The following is a 19,584-nucleotide window of genomic DNA, read 5'->3' on the forward strand; positions in this document are numbered from 1 at the left end:
CACAGGAGGGTATTAAGGAAAAGACATTTCAGTCCAGCACACGTCTCCTGGGAAGCCAGGAGCTGCTCTGGGCTGGGAGGAAGGCACACGCTTCCTGGAATGTTGGGGCAGAGGTGCTGGGGGGATGGACCCCAGAGACTGGGGGGCAGGGCCAGGCTGGGGGCTTCCAGAAATGAGCGGGCAGAAGCAAGAGCAAAGGCCCTGGAGTCAGAAGGACTGATCCAGCCCAGCTGGTGGAAGCACAGGCTCTGGACTCGGGCAGCCTTTGGTTAACGCCAGCTCTGCCACCTGCTCTGAGCCTCTGCTTCCTCAACTGCAGAGTGGGGACCGTAATCCTACCTACTTCAAGGGGTGGCATGAGGGGTAAACAAGACCCTGGCAGTAAGTGCTTGGCACAGGGCCTCGAACACAGGAGCTGCATTTTGGACTTCCTATTATTTGTCCTGGGGATCAAGGGCAGCTTCCAAAAGTGGGTGCGATTTGAGCTGACCTGGGAAGAGGAGGAGGCAGGGCTGCCTTCACAGACAGGCGACCTGTGCAAGGACACTGGCCCCACGCTCAGAAGAGCCCTGTGCTTGGCTGACTGCTCTGCTTTGCCATCTTGAAATTCTGAATGGTTTTTGAACAAGGGACCCAGCATTCTCATTTTGCGCTGGACCCCACAGATTATGTCGCCATGCTGTGAGTAGGAGACCATGAGGCAGAGAAGAAGGGGTACTTTGGAAGCAAAAGCGCCCTGAGTGCACCGAGGTGTGCTGGAGCTCGAAACGCAGCCTGCTCCGGGAGCAGTCAGCGGAGGCACAGAGTCTCCAGTGGAAAGTTGTGTCCAGGAAACTGGTGGAAGCTCAAAGCGGAAAGCAGTCAGAGGCCCCCCCCAACCTGACGCGGGGGTCTGGACCTTACACGGCGGGTGCCCAGGAGCCTTCCAAACTTTGTCAATCCGGGAGTGGTGACATCAGAGGTAGTTCGGGGAGTGCTGTGGCTCCGCGGAGGTAGATGGTGTGGGCGGTGGAACGATTCCCTCACAGGTGGGGAAACAGGCCAGGGACGTGGTGCGAGCAGCGCTGCAGCGCGACTCCACAGGCTGGCGGCTCTGTCGGCTTTGGGGCCCTTCCTGCATAAATAGGCATACACAGACACGTGCGTGTGCAATCACACTTCACAACTGCATTGGCATGAGGCAGTGCCTTCATACTACACGCTGACACATTTCCTCCAGCTGCAGGACGAGGCCCGAGGCCCGTGCCTGCTGTGCTGATCTGTGCGCCTCCCTGGGTGAGCTGCGCAGCAATTCCAGCTCTTGGAAGCTGCAGCCAGGCCTCCTGATCCTCCTGGAAGGGTGGGCGGTCCTCGTCCTCCCCTGAGGGACACTAGCAGTCCTTAGGCCCTTTCAGCTGGTACCTGCTGCATCTTCAAGGACTTTCTATCCCAATGTCCTATGGAGAGGCTTGGGTTGGGAGCCGAAGGTGGGGCTGAGTGACAGGGAAAGGGGAGAGAGCTGCAAATGTCCCACATTTGTGGAAAAACCACAGGTCTCTGTGTCTGCAGATGTCTGCAACTTTACTCTTGTGCCACCTACAGTGTCAACCCTGGGGCATACCGAGGGTGGGGAGGCTGAGTCAGAGGCAGCTGCTGAGGCTGCTGTCTGGAGAGGAGAAATATCACTGTCTGTCTGGGGTTCCTGGGGAACTGGCCTGAAGGTGGGGGAAGCATAAGGACCTTTCTTTGTCTGTCAACTGCTCACGTGGCACAGGAGAATGGATGACGTTTCCAGCAGGGCAGTCCTCATGTCCCCTCCTTCCTCAGGCTGTCCTCACAGATTCCTCATGGCCTCCTCTTTCCTTCCTCCACACGCCCAGGATGGTGACAGGATGGCCGGACTCACGAGCTGCAGTCCAGTCCTCCCCGCTCCCCGCTTTGGCCACTCGATGAACCCCAGAGCCCATCCTGCTCGGTACTTAGAACGGACGGATGAAGGAATGCGTGCAGGTTCAGCCCTTCCCAGTCCTAGAAGTCGCTTGCTTCTGCCCTCTAACTTCTGCGGGTGGGCGCAGAACCCCACAGCCTCCCAACCAGGAGGGAAATTGAAACCTGCAGACATGGAGCCTAGTTATAGAGAAGGTTCCCGCCTGATCGCCTCGATTTTCCCTGTGAAGGTGGAGGGTCTGGCGGGGAGACAAAGAGGAAACTTGCAGTAGTTGCTGTACAGAAGGGAGAGCAATTCAACTAGCGATTTGCAGGCACATTACAAGATGATGCCATGGGCCCATGATTTTGGGCAGTAAGAGTAATAGCTAGTATTTCTGGAGCAATTATTATGGGCTGGGCACTGGGCCTCGTGTTCTCTTTACATGACCTTCTTTCATCTGCACACCCACCCGGGAGGCAGGCACCTCACACGGGGTGAGCCAGGCCACACTGCAAAAATTAAAAAATTCTGACTGGCTTACAGACACGAAAGTTTCTTTCTAGCTCATGCTATGTCCATCCGTCAATGTAGCAGGAGAAGAGGCAGGACTGAGAGGCCAAGGAGGCCTGGGAGGCTGGGAGGAAGGGGGGCGGGACCAAGAGCCGGGGATCCCGGGGAGCTGGAAGAGCCAGCGTGGTGAGGGTTCTGGAGAGAGAAGAGGTGGGGCGGAGAGTGGGACCCCGCTCTTTGAGGTCTCAGGGTGGAACAGTAGCCAGCCACGATAAGAGCAGGTGTGGCTTCGCGTGTGGGTGGCTCTGCATGTGGATGGCCGGAATGGACTAAAGGTCCCTGGAACTGAGGAGGTCAAAGGTTCTGACAGATGGAGCCAAGTTTTCATTCCCTGGGGAGAATGGGGGTCCACAGAAGGACAGAACAAGCCACTGTTAAGTATATGGCAGCTTCCTGGGCTGGAAATTTTACCAGGAGATGAAGTTTGGAAATGATATTTCTTTTCTTTGTTTCTTTCTTTTTTTTTTAGTGAGGAAGATTGGCCCTGAGCTAACATCTGTGCCAACCTTCCTTTATTTTTTTTTTTTTGTATGGGGGACACCACCACAGCACGGCTTGATGAGTGGTGTGTAGTCCACCCCCAGGATCCGAACCAGCGAACCATGGGCCACAGAAGCTAAGCACGCAAACTTAACCATTGCACCACTGAGCCAGCTCCTGGAAATGGTATTTCTTAATAGTCAAACATGGAGGTAAAAATAGAAATTCTTAAAGAAAAGTGGGTGTGGAAGCCCACTCTCCTCTACGATGGAAAGCTGTAGAGGTGCGACACGTAGAAGAGTCACCTAAAGTCACAGATGACCACAACCAGGAGGATTAGTGACATGAACATCAGGGGACCAGGGGCTGTTAACATCTCTGTTCAATGGCAGGGATGACAGTGGCACACAGTGCCTGCGAGCTTTACACCGAGGCCCTGTTCTAAATGCTTGAAAGGTGAGGTTGCTTTGGTTCTCTCACAACACCCTCCAGGGAGGTACCACTTTTATTCCCACGGTACAGGTGAGGGAGAGGAAGCACAGAGCACGGGGGCATCACATAACTCCAGCAAGGTTGCACACTACTGTGTGTCAGAAGTGGGATGTTAGCTCAGGCAGACTGGCTTCAGCGCCCCTGCTCTTAGATGCCACGCGCGTGGTTCTCCACCATAAGTGAGCATCAGAATCACCTGGGGGCTTGTTAAAACAGTCTGAGCTGGGGCCCGAGGGTTTGCACTTCTAAGAATCTTCCAGGGGATCCTCAGGCTGCTGGCCCCAAGACCCGCAGACTTCACACTGCCTCACAAATAGACACACGCAACAACTATTCAGTGCATAACAGGTACAGCATCTCTTTCCAGATGTAGCTACCAAATGCCGGGCAGCAGATGCGTGTGTGTGCATGTGTGTGCGTGCATCTGTGTCACAGACGGCAGAGGATTGTGGCTTAGGTAGCACTGGGGGGCAAAGGAAAAACAATCCTGCTTCCTGGCTCTGAGGTATAGGGGGTATGGCAAAACAAACCATCTCCTCAAGGAGAGAGCACCAGGAAAGCAAGGGATACAGGTTCCACTTAAGGTCCGGAGACAGAGGCACGCAGAGCGGCCAGGTTTCATGTGAGCGCATCTGGCACAGTACAGGGGCTCTGCAGGGCACAGTAGGAGGAGGGGCAGGGAAGGCAGCAGCAGAGGAGACGAATGAGGGAGAGAGGTCGGTGAGGAAGATGGCAGTGCAGCAGAGAAGCGCAGACAGGTCATCACTGGAGGCCTTCCTGAAGTTGATGACCTCCCTTCCCCTTCTGGGAAGTTCCCAGGGGCCAGAGATGACAAATAGGACACGAGCTGATACCTGAATAGGGGTTGAAGAGCTTGAGCTCCTCATGAAAAGCAGCGAGCCAAAATCAGGGGTCAGCCTCCACAGAGCCAGCCTTTAAATCTTAAATTCAGGTGTCACCCATGTGACCAACTCTTTGCCCCTGAAGACAACCTTCTACCCTTCTCATTCTTTGCCTCGGTGTGAAAGCCTGGGGCCGCCTCAGTTCCCCAGCTGCCTTCTCTCCTGCACGTAGGGTCCAGTTTAATTGAGAGCTCTGCTGGTCGATAAGTCTCGATCACCTCTAACTGGGCACCAGCTGTGTTTTCTCTTGACAAGGACCCCTTTATGGGACTTCTAAAACGTAGTACATGAAAAAACATAACAGTTTCAGGGTTATAGGATCATAAAACCAAGAACACTTGCTTTCCACAGAAATGAAAAGTGGATCTCTCTCTATGCTCCAGAAAATATTTTTGGGGAAGTTGGGAGGGAGTGTATTGAATGACAAATTCTCTGTTTGTTTATGTTCTGGATATGAATGCTGATTGTGGTTTTAAACAAAGTTTTGCATAATCACAGGTGTTGGTGCATAAAGACTCAGGAAGTTTCCTGGCAGAAATGTGAGACTTGAGAAACTGAACTGTGAATGGTTCCCTTTATGAACAGCCAATGATTGACAGAATGACTTTTAATAGCTATTATGAGTTGAGCCCTTCCTATGGGCTCAGCCCTACACCCCGCACGTGGAATGGATGGTCTTGTTTAAACCCGGCAACAGCTTTATGAGGTGGGTACAAATGTCCTCCCCATTTTCACATATCAGGAAACTGAGGCCCACGGAGGTGAAATAATTCATGTTCAAAGTCACATGGCTCACCATTAAGGGTCTGAAATGGAACTGAAACCCAGGGCGGTCTCCTGCCAAGATTCCTGCCTGCCTCTCTCCAGCTGGACAATGCAGTTAACTTACAGAACCAGAGCGCTCTGCTTGCTGCCATCACGACGTCAACAGCAACGACCCCTAACGCTTGCACAGAGCTTCATGGTTACTAAGTTCGTTAGCATTTGCTGTCTCCTGTGATATGACAGCCCTGTGAGAGGAGCAAAGCAGTTGCTATAACCCCATCGTCACCAACGTGGGACCCGAGGTACCAGAGGACTGGTCATTCGCCCAGACACACACCACCCGCAAAGAAGGGTCGGAGCTTCCTAACTGCTACTCCGAATTCAGGGGGCACTCCATGGCTTCCCACCCCCTCCCAGTGTGCTGTCTCCCCTGAGGAAGCCAGAGAGATTATCTTTTCCCTGCCATTCATTTATTTCACACTTCATTTTATTCACCCCTCATTTATTTCCTCAGTCATATTACATTTTCATTTTCCCTATCCTGAATATTTGTTTCTGTAGTTGCTGTCTGTCTCCCCTCCTTGGAATGTAAGCTGCATGAGAGCTGGCCCATGTCCTTTTGTCGATTATTTTATTTCCAGCCCCCCAGATAGTGCCTAGAACTTAAGTACAGTCACATGCCACATGACGACATTTCGGTCAGTGACAGACTGCATATACGACCACGCAGCCTCGCTGCGCCGTGGGCCGCGCCGTCTGGGTCCGCGTGAGCACGCTCCGTGGTGTCCGCACGGCAACACAATCACCTAACAACACGTTTCTCAAAAAGTATGCCCGTCATTATGTGATGCGTGACTGTAGTTTATTATTCAATTCTTCCAATAAACATTAATTTTGTACTTTATTGTTCAATTCATTCAAATAAATATTAATTCATTCACTCAGTAGATACTCAGGGAGCATCCACTCTGGGCCAGGCTGGGGACACTGCACCCCACCAGACAGGCACAGCGTCCCACTTCCGTGGAGCTGCTCTTCTAATTGGAGGAGGGGACTTATACAAGATAAATAAATGAGGCAATTGCTGATTGGGATTTGTGCCACGTAGATCTAACACAGTGATGTGATGGAAAGCGACACTTCCTCAGTTCTTGTCCTAGAGCTGTCCACATGCTAGTGGGGCAGACCATGCAGCCCACAGGCAGTTTCCATTTCCTGAGGATAGCGGGGTTTGCAAGCTCAGAAGCAGCACCCTCAGCTCAGAGTGCCAGGGCTTGGGCAGGGGCGCAGGCAGGGAAGGCCTCCTGAGGAGGCAGTGCCTCTTCTGTGGTTTTAGAGACCAATGGGAGTTGTCTAGGAAAGGGGTGGGGGAGACTCCAGGCCTGTGTGAGGACAGGTGGCAGAAGGCCAGCTGGCACAGTCCAAGGGGGACCGAGCCGAAAGCGTGAGGTGGGGAGAGAGGGAAGAAAGGAGGCGAGCGAGACGAGCGTGGACCAGGTCCAAAAGCGTCGTGTTGTGGTGGTCGGTTTTATGCGTCAGTGTGGCCAGGCTGCAGTTCCCAGTTATTCTATCAAACGCGGATCTAGGTGTTGCCATGAGGGTCTTTTGTAGCTGTGAGTAACACGGACAATCAGTTGACTTGAAGTAAAGATTATCCTCAGTAATCTGGGTGGGAATTGTCCCATCTGCTGAGCAAAACTGAGGCTTGCCTGAGGAGGAAGAAATTCTGCCTGTGGACTATGTGTCAGCTCCTGCCCGAGGGTCCCAGAGGGCCGGCCTGCCCTACAAACCTGGGACTCAATTAGCCAGATCCCACAATTGCAGAAGCCAATCCTTGAAACAAACTTCTCGATAGATAGATCAATAAAGATAGATAAATAGGTAAGTAGGTAGATAAATAGATAGACAGACTCCCAATCTCCTCCCAGTTCTCTTTCTCTGGCAGGCCCCTGCCTGACTGATGCACGTCTAGCCAGCTAAGCACTTCATCCTAAAGGTGACGAGAAGGGGCCACGGGAGGCTTTAAGCAAAGCAGTAACATAACCAGATTTGTGTTTCTGAAAAAATGACTCTGGCTGCAGCGTGGAGTGGATTGGAAAGGGCAAGACTGGAGGCTAATAGACCAAGTCAGACGAAGTCGCCTGAACTATAGCAGGAAGAATGGCTGGAAAGAGGGGGACCAATCCAAGCAATATTACAAAAGCGGAATTGACAAGACTCGGTGTCCAACTGTGTGTGGAGGGAGAGGAAAAGGCGGTTGCGATGAGTCCCGGGTCATCGGACATCTTGGTAGATAGAGTGCAAATGCCACAAGAGTGGGGACTTTGTTCTGTTCCCTGCTGTCTCATTTGCACCTGGACCAGTACCTGGCACCCAGAAGGTGCTCACTGCACGTTTGTTGAATGAATGGTGGTGCAACTCTGAGATTCGGATCACAGGTTGGATGGCTGGGTAGTAAGGTGAGGAGGACAGAGGCGGTTTGGGGTGTGCTGAGTTTGAGGGCGCTGTCAGCCAGCCAGCAGGAGAGGACCAGAGGGAAGCTGGAGAGGTGGACTAGGAAAGGGGTGGGGGAGTTTCAAGATACAGTCTGAGCCTTGAGTCTTCAATGCGGCGGTTGGACCTGAAGGCAGGGGTCAAGTCTCCCTGAGAGTGTGTGGAGGGAGGAGGAAGAAGGCTGGGGACTGAATCTTGGAGAAATTGCCACATTTAAGGACCGGAGCCCATAGACCCCTCAGGGAAGAACGAGACGGAGCAGCCAGAGAGGGAGGAGGAAAATTAAGAGGACACAGTGGTAAGGAGTACACCAGGAGGGCCTCGCGCTGCTGCCCGGAGGCCCGGCGTCATCACACTCACAGCAGGGACCTTGGCCAACAACCAGGGTGGCTGTGGCTGGGGTGGAGGGCGCAGAGGTCAGACAGTGGAGGAAGGCCCAGGACGTGAGGTAGGGGACACAGTGTCTCCACCAGTCTCTCAACCTCCCTTCCGAACACTTCACCAGACCTGACCAACCGACACTAAAGGGCGGGAAACCGAGGCACAGAGAGATGAAGTTGGTTAAAAGTCATCACAGCCAAAGGGGGCTGTGCTAAAAGACAACAGCTGTTCAGCCTGCCTTTTATGACTGGGCAGGGAACAGACTGTGAAAGGAGTGGCTGTGCCGGCGGGGCCCAGGCCCTGTGCCAGCGGCCGCCGACGTGCTGGACAGGAGCCTGCAGGGCGTGCGGGAACTTCTTCTCAGGGGAACCACCTCCCCTTGAGACAGCTTGTTCTGCTGAGTTGACAGGAGAGAGGAACGGGGACGCCTCAGTCCTGGGCCGGGTGCCAAGCACAGCGAGGGCAGAAGGCGCCGGGAGGCCGGGGCTGGCTGCAACCTCCCTGGGCCCTGCATGGCCAGACCAGCTCCTCTGCCTTCTCAGGAGACCGGAGGGAGGATGCACGTGCCAAATTTGTTCATTTCTAACTAACGTCGAGTGAGCGTTCATGATGGGCCAGGCTCTGTGTTCAGCATTTGACGTCCTTGAGCTTATTTAATCCTCACAACGTTTTGAGGAATGTGTGCTGATCGTTATTACTTCAGGAGGAAAAACTGGGGCCAGAGAGGTTGAGCCCCTTGCCCAAGGCTTCACAGCTCGTTCTGCAGGGGGACAGCAGGGACCCTTTAGGCTTGAGTCTGTGGTGTGCAGTCTGCTTAGCCCTGGAGTGCGGGTTCAGATCATCGGTGGGGTGGGGATGCTTCTCTCTCCAGCCTTGGGGTCTCCGGGGGTCCCATCACAGCTCTGAGACTCTGCTCCCTCATCTGCAGAATGGGGTAGTGTTGCCCGCCTCGCAGGGCCCACTGAGGGTAAGAAAGTGTCTGTGTTTGTAAAGTTCGCAGAGAGCGAGTCCAGCCCTGGGAAGGGCTCCTGGATGCCGGTTTTTCCCTCTCTGTTTCTCCTGGAGAAGCTTTGTCCTGACCCTGTAGCTCAGAGAAGTAGGGCAAGAACGCTGCCCTGAAGCAGATGACCAGGAATCGAATCTTCTCTGACTCCTGGTTATTATTTGATTTGGAGCAAGTCACTTTTCCTTGCCAGGGCCTCAGTTTCCCCAGCTCTAAAATACCGGAAAAACAGTCTAGTCAAGGACGGCACTCAAGCCCCTGCAGCCCCTCCCGCCCTGTGCGGACACCACCAACTGACCGTGGCCCTCGTTTCCACTGGAGCCGGGCAACAGCTGTGACCCGTCTTGCCATGAACTCCCTACGGTTTGGCTGTAATTCTCCCAGCAGGCAATTCTGCATGGGTTGGATGCCCATGTTTCAAGAAGGCCCCTGCTGAAGCCAAAGCACTCGGATGAAGACGCCGCAGTGATCTGGGCCTTCCTGGAGGCAGGGTCTGCCGGCAGCTCCAGGGAGCACAGGGCGTTCCTTGTCATTTCATTCTGTTTTAAACACAGTTGAGGAGAGACAAAGAAGCCTGGGACAGAGGGCGCATCCACGCGCCTCAAGAAGACGGGTGAAGGGGCAGTTATCGTGAGGGGATGGCCACCAACCCCAACACGCAGGCGAGAATACTGTGCCGAAGCGTGAGCCAGCTAAGCACCTCGCCCGTGGTCACAGCTGGTGAGTGGCAGAGCTGAGAGTCGAACCCAAGCGTGTCTGCCTCCAGAGCTGACAACTGCCATGAATGCAAAAGCCATTTATTTAGTCCAAAAATGATTATTGGAAGCCTACTCTATACAAGGCACTGTTTTCAGTGCTGAGAACTCAGTAACGATTTAAAATTGTCCAAATGCCTTGCCCTTCGGAAGCTGACAGTCTAGGGTCTGATTTTTAGGCGCCTGACACGTGCCTGGTACCTTTGCAGCCCTGGAGGCGGGGGAGCACAGCATCTAGGGCTGGTCTGTGCAGGAATGCACAGTCAGCGCCATACCTTCTACTAGGTGAGGGAAGCCATCTCTTCACTTTGCTCCTCAGTTTCCTCGTCTGAAACAGGAAGATTATAATAACTGCCTCCAGGGCTTTCTATGAGATTTTAACAAAATAATATTTATAAAGTTTGCAGAACTGAGAATTTTGGCTATTCAATAAATTGTAGTTAATATTATTAATTTCATATCCTCAACGGCTCTAGAAAGTTGGTACTATTTTCTCCATTTTATGTAGAAGGAAATCTCAGAGAGGTTAGGTCACTTGCCCAAGGTCACACAGCTAACCAGTGGTAGAACTGACATTCAAATCCAGGACTACTCGACTCCATTGCCCAAGTGTGACACTGTGGCCACATTTTCCAAACTCACAATTGGACCAGCTGCAGGGCAACAGAAAACCATGTTCCTCTTTGGCATCTTATGCAACAAACCATATGGACCCTCGAGCTCTTACATAACAGGCCCAGTGCTGACGAGAGGAAGTTTAACAACAACATGGAAAGCAGATCGCAGTCACACAGACCACCATATGCTCTCCCGTTCCCTGACAGCAGCCGTCCCAACTCCTACTCGGGCGCCCACAGAAATCTTCTCGCCGCAAACAGTTTCATTCCCAAGTGACTCAAACGATAGATGCCTTTATAAAAAGAAGGGCCAGAAAAGAGTCTGCGCTTCTGCCAAGGAAACGAGTCTTGTTAACTCTTCAGGGAAGCCCAGAGACCTTCAGCCTCTGCTCCTCCACCTGCCCTTGGAAACTGGGGCTTCTCGGGGGATGGACCAGCCTCTGGGCGCTGGAAGCCCCCGCACTGGGAGGGAGGGCAGCTGCAATGATTCCTGGTTTCTGAGTCTCCAGGTAAATAGCCCAGGGCTTCCGTCACCCCTCCCCTTGGTCTTGGACTCCTTCACAATTTGTGCTCACGCTCAGTTCAAGAGTCTCAAGTCTGCTGCAGGCTTTCTGGAACCGAGTCCAATTCTGGAAGAGTGGATTGACCTGCGGACACTGGGGAAAGAGTTCCCGCAGGCGGCTGCAGGCCAGGCACCACCTTCCTGCTCTCTGTCCTCTGCCTGGTCTCCTGCCTCCTTCACTCCCTCCATCCATTCCCCGGACCTGCAGCCAAAGCATCCTGCGACTGTGTGAAGCTGGTCACGTCACTCCAAATTCCTATACCCCTCGAGTCCTGCGTGCTCCGCCTCTTCACGCCACTGCACGCTGCTCTTCGCTCGTCCTCACAGCTCCAGCCATGTTGGCTTCTTTCCATTCCTCACGGCTTTGCACACGCTCCTCCCTCGCTCCGCCCCTTCATCCCCCTGCCACTTATTCCTCATCTCCCGAATCTCAGTCACATGTGGCTGTTGAGACTGAGGATTTAAAATTTTAATCTTATTAGTTTTAATTAATTTAAGTTAAATTTAGATTACTTCTCAAGTTGCAAAGGAGATTTCTTCCCCATATTTCCTTCCTAAACTTCAGGGGTTCATTTTTAATATTAGAATACAGTTGGCATTTATCCTAATATGTAGGATGGATGTACAAAAGTCGCATATCCAGAGGTTTACCTGTGGCACTTTGTATTTTCTGAAGATTGCCACAGCAATCCATATCCCATCTCTTCCTGCAGTGTGACGCTGACGATCCTTCACAGCGAGGTGCACCTGGGTGGACCTTTGTAACTGCCTTGACCAAGAGAGTATGACGGGAGGGGCAGTCATGCCTTCTGAGGCTGGGTCATGAAAGGTACTGCACCTTCCACCTTGGTGTCCTGGGTTACTCATTCTGAGGGAAACAAGCCACTGTGGCATGAGGACCCTTATGTGGAGAGGAACTGAAGACCTTGGCAAACAGCTACCACCAACATGCCAGTCGTGGGAGCGAACGAACCACCTTGGAAGTGGGTTCTCCAGCCCCAGTCAAGCCTTCAGATAACCACAGCCCCAGCCAAGGTGTGACTGCAATTTCATAAGACAGCCCAGGTGAGACCTGCCCACCCGTGCCTTTCCAGGAGTCCTGACACTCAGAATCTGTGAAGACTATAAATGTCATATTTAAGCCACCAAGTTTAGGGTGCTTTGTTACGCAACCATAATAACTGGAACACTACTCATTTTTTCCAACACCATTTATTGAATAGTTTATTTTTTCCCTACAGATATGAGATGCCACCTTCACCATAAACTAAAGGATCCTATAGTACAGGCCTCTTGTTGGGCTCATTCTGCCCTATTGTACCACACCAATTCAAACACTGACGCCAGCTTGTTTAAATCGCTGATGCTAATGACCCCGTGTCACTATCTGCTAGAGGGAGCCGCCCTCCAATGCTGATAGTCTTTTTCCTGGTTTTCCTGGACATTATAGTTTATTTTTTCATAGGCATTTCAGCATCAGCTTGTCTAGTTTAAAAGAAAAAAGGACAAGTTACATTTTTATTGAGCTTTTGATAAATTTATAAAATGAAATAGGGAAAATTGATGTATTTGCGATATTGCGGCTTCTTATACAGAAGTGTGGCGTGCTTTCTCATTTGTTTTCTTTCGTGATGTTCAGGAGCGTTGTCAAGTTTCCTTCATATTCAGCTGCATATTTCTTATCAAGTCTATACTTAGGTGTTTTATATTTTGGTTATTATTGTGAATGGAATTTTTTCTGGGTTATGCCTACTACTCTCACTAACTGTGATTTATACATGTGAAGACTATTGATTTCTGTATATTAATTTTGTCTACCACTTCCTTACTGAATGATGTATTTATTTGTGACGACTTTTAGTTGATCCTTTTGGTTTTACCAGTTATACAACCGTATTATCTACAAACTGAGATCTTTCTATCTTCTCTTTTCTGATATTTATGCTTCAGATTATTTGTAATCATCTTGCACTGACTGGCCCTCTGGAGTATCAGCCAGGCATATGGGCATTCTCCAGGGCGAAGTCTAGCCACATGGGCCTCTTGGACTCTTGAAATGTGGCTATTGAGACTGAGAAATTTTATTAGTTTTAGTTAATTTAAAGGTAAATAGCTGCCTGTGGAGAGTGATGACGACATTAGACAGCACAGGGCTAGAATTTCTTCATTTGGCATAACGTTAGCTTTCAGATTGATACAAATATTAACGTGTGGAATATTCAAATATCCTTCATTCATTGGCTTTTTTTAAAACAAAAAATAACTGTTGAACACTGAAAATGGTTCTTCAGTATCTTTGGAGATGATTACGGAGTCTCTCTTCTTCTATTTCCTAATATCATGAATTATGTTGGACCATCTTTGCATTGAATTAAACCTACCTCGGTCGTGATGTATTATTCTTTTAATACACTGCTCCATTCTGTTGCTTAATATTTCATTTAGGATTTCTGAATAAATACTAACAATCTCTTGTGCAACCTTTGCTGGATTTTGATATCACTGAATTCTCACTTAAAAAAAAGAAAGAAAACTTGAAAGTTTTTCTTTTTAGTCTATGACCTGAAACGATTTAAATAGCATTGTCGTTATTTGCTTTTAACGATTTTGTAGGATTTCCTGGCAAAACTCTCTAGGCCTGAAATTTGAGGAAGGATGCACATCATTGACTACTTTCCCTATTTCTTCTATTCAAATCAATCTGTTTAGGTTTTCTATATCTTTTAGGCTCTGTTTTGGTAAATTGCATTTTCCTCAAAAATTGTCTATTTCATCCAGGTTTTTTTGTTTTTTTTTAAAGATTTTATTTTATTTTTCCTTTTTCTCCCCAAAGCCCCCCAGTACATAGTTGTGTAGTCTTCGTTGTGGGTCCTTCTAGTTGTGACATGTGGGACGCTGCCTCAGCGTGGTTTGATGAGCAGTGCCATGTCCGTGCCCAGGATTCGAACCAACGAAACACTGGGCCACCTGCAGCGGAGCACGCGAACTTAACCACTCGGCCACGGGGCCAGCCCCCTATTTCATCCAGGTTTTGAGAAAATTTCTTTGCAAAGAATCTTCAAATATTTATTTTAATACAATATTTCTTGGTTTTATCTCATGTTCCTAATTGTTAGTAATTGCTCTTTCTCTACATTGCTCCCCACTTCAATGATGAGGTGACCTAAGGGTTCATCTATTGTATTAACTTTTTAAAAAGAACCATGTAAAAACAAATACATTTATTTATTTATTCTGATTTTTCTGTTTTCTAACTTATTTTTTCTGTATTAATTTATTGCTTCTGCTTTCCAACAATTTATTTGGCTATTCTTTTCTAAATTTTTGACATATGTTTGGTCCCTTGGTTTCTATACATTTTAATTGATATAAGGATTGAGGTATAAATTTTCCTCTGAAACTGCTTTCACAGTATCCCATGATTTTAATATGTAATATTTTCATTAATGTTGTTTAAAAAATTCTATCTAAATTAAAAGTTATTTAACTGAAATATGTAACTCTCTAAATTTATTTTTAAATTTTATTATAAACTTCTAGTTTTATTGCTTTGTAAGAAGAGAATATTGTCATAAGTATTTCTGTATTTTTGAATTTGGGACACCTGATGTATGATAAATTTTTGTCAGTATAAAATGAGCATTTAAAAAAACATAAGACATAGTCTCCATTTTCAGGGCACATAGTTTGAAATGTACCAATTACGTTGGTGTTATATTTGGCGTTTAGATATTTGTCACATTTATTTGTTTGTTTATTTACCCATCCGTGTGATCTCCCAGGGACCCAGAGGGTCAATTCCATTTCATTCCATGACTTTGTGGACGTTAACATCTTCTCACACCCCCTGTAAGTTCTGCTTTATGGACATCATTGCTGTGCAATTTGGTGTACTGCGTTTCGAAATTCTTATAGCCTCAGTGTGAACTGCACACTTTATTATTTTACAAAATAACCTTATAATTATATTATAAAATATCCTTCTTTGTCTGGTTTAGTATTTTTTTAACCTGAATTCAATGTTTTCTCACATGAAATGGCAACCTCAGCTTTATTTCCGTTTGAATTTGCCTATTAGGCATTTCTCCCTTTTTAAACTTTCTGGATCATTTTGGACCTTGCTTTGTGATCCAGTCTGGTAGTATTTTTCTTTTAGTAAGTGAGTTAAAGCGCATTTATGTGCATTTAACCATAGCCAAGTGGTTAAGTTTGTGGACTCCACTTCGGCGGACCGGGGTTCGCGAGTTTGGATCCTGGGTGCAGACCTACACGCCACTCATCAAGCCATGCTGAGGCAGCGTCCCACAGAGAGGAGCTAGAATGACTTACAACTAAGATATACAACTATGTGCTGGGGCTTTGGGGAGGGAAAAAAAAAGAGGAAGACTGGCAACAGATGTTGGCTCAGGGCCAATCTTCCTCACCAAAAGAGTGCTGGTGAAAAAAGACCCAAAAACCATTTATACTTACTGATATAAGAGATATGTTTGGCTCTTATTTCTGTCATCTAATTTTATACTATATTCTCAGCTTTACATAAATTTTATTTTAAAAGTAATATGATTTTGTAATAACTTTGAGGTATAATTTACATATTATAAAGTGAATATCTTTAAAATGCACAGTTTAATGTCTTGACATATGTGTATACCCATGCAACCATTACTACAATCTAGATAGCGTACATATTCATCACGCCCAAAATTTTCCTCATACTCTTTGAAATCTCCCTCCCAACCTGTTCTACTTCCCACCCACACCCCCAGCAACCAGGGATCCACATGCTAATCTCTATAGATTCGTCTGCATTCTCTAGATTTTTCTATCAATGGAATTATACAATATGTGCTCTTTTATTTTCTGACTTTTATTCACACGGCATAATTTTGAGGTTCATCCTTATTGCTACCTGTATACAACTTCATTCCTTTTTATTGCTGAGTAGTATTCTATTGTATAGATACACCTCAATTTGTTTACGTATTCTCATATTGATGAACATTTGTGTTGTTCCCAGTTTTTAGCTATTACAAATAAAGCTGTGACAAACATTCATATACGTATCACATACACATTCATATTAATGTTGTTTTAGAAATTCTCTGTCTAAATTAAAAGTTATTCTCTTGAATGATATCTAGAAGTGGAATGACTCACTCGTAGGTGCATGTTTAATGTGTTAAGAAACTTCCAGACTATTTTTCAAAGTAGTTGTACCATTTTATATTTCCACTATCACTCTGTGGGAGTCTAGTTGCTCCACACGCTTGTCTACACTTGAAATGGTCACCCTGTCTAACGTTAGTCATTCTAATAGCTGTGTAGGGGTATTTGATTATAGTTTGAATTTGCACTTCCCTAATGATGCCAAGCATCTTTTCATGTGCCTATTTACCATCAATATACCAGCTTTAGTGAAGAGTCTGTGCAAACCTTTTGGGTTGTTTTCTTATTATTGAGTTTTGAGAGTTGTTTATGCAATCTCTATTCAGATTCTTTACCAAAAATATGCTTTACACATGTTTTCTTCCAGTCTGTGGCTCATCTTCTTATTCTCTTAACAATATCTTTCAAAACTACAAAGTTCTTAATTGTTTATGAAATCCAATTTGTCAATTTGTTCTTTTATGGATCATGATTTTGACCTTGTATCTAAGAAATCTTTGTCTAACCCGAGGTCACAAAATTTTCTCCTATGTTTTCTTTTAGAAGTTTTACAATTTTTGGTGTCACGTTTAGTTCTAAGGTCCATTTCAAGTTAAGGTTTGTATAGGATGCAGGGTATGGAATAAAGTTCAATATTTGTGCGTATGGATTATCCAGTTGTTCCAGCACCATTTGTTGAGAGGACTGTCCTTTCTCCACTAAATTGCCTTTGTACCTTTGTCAAAAATCAGTTGTCCACACAGATATGGATCTACTTGACTCTATTCTGTTCCATCGATCTGTCTGCCTTTACACCAACACCACACTGTTCTGATAACTGCAGCTGCATAATACAGTGGAAATGAGGTCGTGTCAGCCTGTCTAATTTTGTTCTTTTTCAAAGTTGTTTTGGTTATTCAAGGTCCTTTACCTTTCCATATTAATTTTAGAAAGAGCTTGTCAATTTGTACAAAAATATCTACTGAGGTTGTGGTCGGAATTGTGTTGACTCTATAGATCAATTTGGGAAGAACTAGCATCTTAACACCGTTGGGTCTCTGATCTCATGCAAAAGATGGTTCTCTCCATTTACTTAAGTCTTTAAGTTCTCTCACCAATGTTTTGTAGTTTTCAATGTACAGGTCTTACACATCTTTTGTCAGATTCATCCCTGAGTATTCCACATTATTTGATGCTATTGTAAATGTTATTTTCTCCAACTTAAATTTCCAATTGCTCATGGCTACTATATAGAAACACAATTGATTTTTAATATTGATCTTGTATCCTGAAACTTTGCCGAACTCAATGATATTTATCATGTTAACAAAGCAAAAAGCAAAAACCATATGTTCATCTCAATAGATGAAATATTTGTTCCTGATAAAAACTCTCAATGAACTTTGCTGAACTCACTTATTAGTTCTAGTAGCTTTTTTCTAGATTCCTTCATATTTTCTATATAGACAATCATGTTGTGTAAGAATAGAGTTTTATTTCTTTCTTTTCAATCTGGATTCGCTTTGTTTCTTTTTCTTGTCTTATTGCACTGGTTAGAAACTCCACTGCAATGTTAATAAGATGTGATGAGAGTTTATGTCATTGTCTTTTTCCCAAGGTTAGGGGAAAGCATTTATTCTTTCACCATTAAGTATGATGTTAGCTGTAGATTTTTCATAGATGCCCTTTATCAGGTTCAGAAAATTCCCTTCTATTCCTAGTTTGCTGAGAGTTTTTATCAGGAACGAATATTCATCTATTGAGATGAACATATGATTTTCCTTATTTACTTTATTAACATGATAAATATCATTGATTTTTTTAAATATTAAAACTACTTTTCATTTCTGGGATAAACTCAATTTGATGATAAGTATATTATTTTTCTATATTGTAGGATTCAATTTGCCAAAATTTTGTTTAGAATTTTTCATCTATGTCCAAAGGGATATTGGTCTGTAGCTTTTCTTTTTCTTTTAAAATCTTTGTCTGGTTTTGGTGTCAGGGTATTTCTGCCATCATAAAATGAGTTGGAAAGAATTCCTTCCACTTCAATTGTCCAGAAGAGTTTGTGTAGAATTGATGTTTCCCCTTAAGTGTTTGGTAGAATTCATCCAGTGAAGCCAATTGGGGATGAAACTATATGAAATTATATTTGTGGATAGGTTTTCAGCTACAAATTCAATTTCTTTGATATAGGGCAATTCAAGTTATCTATTTCTTCTTAAGTGAGCCTTACTAGTTTGTGTCTTTCAAAGAATTTGTTTATTTTCTCTAACTTGTCAAATTTATTGGAATAGTTATGCATAATATTCTCTAATATTTCTTTCAATATCTATGGTGGTCACCTTTCCTGTTCCTGATATTGAAATTTTGTCTTCCTTTTTTTCCTGATCAATCCAGCTAAAGGTGTATTGATTTTATTGATTTTCTCAAAGAATAAGCTTTTGGTTTCATTGGTTTTCTCTATTGTTTTCCTGTTGTCTATTCCAGTGGTTTCTGCTCTAATCCTTATCATTTCCTTTCTTCTGCTCATTTTGGGTTTGATTTACTCTTCTGTTTCTAATTTCTTTTTTTTTCTATTTTTTGATTGCAGTAACATTGGATTATAACATTATATAGCTTTCGGATGTACATCGTAATATATTTCGAATTCTGTGTAGATTACATCATGTTCACCACCCAAAAACTAATTATAGTCCATATCCACACATGTGAGCCAAATCACCTCTTTTGCCCTTCCACCCTCTTGCCCTCTGGCAACCACCAATCCAATCTCCATTGCTATGTGTTTGTCATTTTTATCTTCTACTTATGAGTGAGATCATATGGTATTTGACTTTCTCCCTCTGAGTAATTTCACTCAGCATAATACCCTCAAGGTCCATCCATGTTGTCACAAATGGCCGGATGTCATCATTTTTTTGGCTGAGTAGTATTCCATTGTGTATAAATACCACATCTTCTTTATCCATTCGTCCCTTGATGGGCACCTAGGTTGCTTCCATGTCTTGGCTATTGTGTATAATGCTGCAACGAACATAGGGGTGCGTGTATCTTTATGCCTTTGTGTTTTCAAGTTCTTAGGATAAATACCCAGCAGTGGGATAGCTGGGTCATATGGTAGATCTATTCTTAATTTTCTGAGGATACTCCATACTGCTTTCCATAGTGGCTGCACCAGTTTGCACTCCCACCAGCAGTGTACGAGGGTTCCCTTCTCTCCACACCCTCTCCAACATTTGTTGTTTCCTGTCTTGTTAAGTATAGCCATTCTGACCAGAGTGAGGTGATAACTCATTGTAATTATGATTTGCATTTCCATGATAGTTAACGATGTTGACCATGTTTTCATATGCCCATTGGCCATCTGTATATCTTCTTTGGATAAATCTCTGTTCAGATCTTTTGCCCATTTTTTAATTGGGTTGTTGGTTTTTTTGTTGTTGAGATGTATGAGTTCTTTGTATATTTTAGATATCAACCCCTTATCTGATATATGGTTTGCAA

At 45.8% G+C, this 19,584-nt stretch overlaps 1 long non-coding RNA gene across 1 annotated transcript; it reads left to right on the top strand.

Moving 5' to 3' along the window:
- Positions 1–293: 293 nt before the first annotated feature.
- On the top strand, positions 294–13,665 carry LOC139045301 (uncharacterized). The gene is made up of 3 exons (XR_011503366.1): positions 294–961; positions 1,860–3,415; positions 4,852–13,665. It is a non-coding gene; the product is annotated as an uncharacterized lncRNA (long non-coding RNA).
- The last annotated feature ends 5,919 nt before the right edge of the window (positions 13,666–19,584 follow it).

Source organism: Equus asinus, chromosome 5, assembly GCF_041296235.1.
Source record: "Equus asinus isolate D_3611 breed Donkey chromosome 5, EquAss-T2T_v2, whole genome shotgun sequence".
Classification (NCBI taxonomy): domain Eukaryota; kingdom Metazoa; phylum Chordata; class Mammalia; order Perissodactyla; family Equidae; genus Equus; species Equus asinus.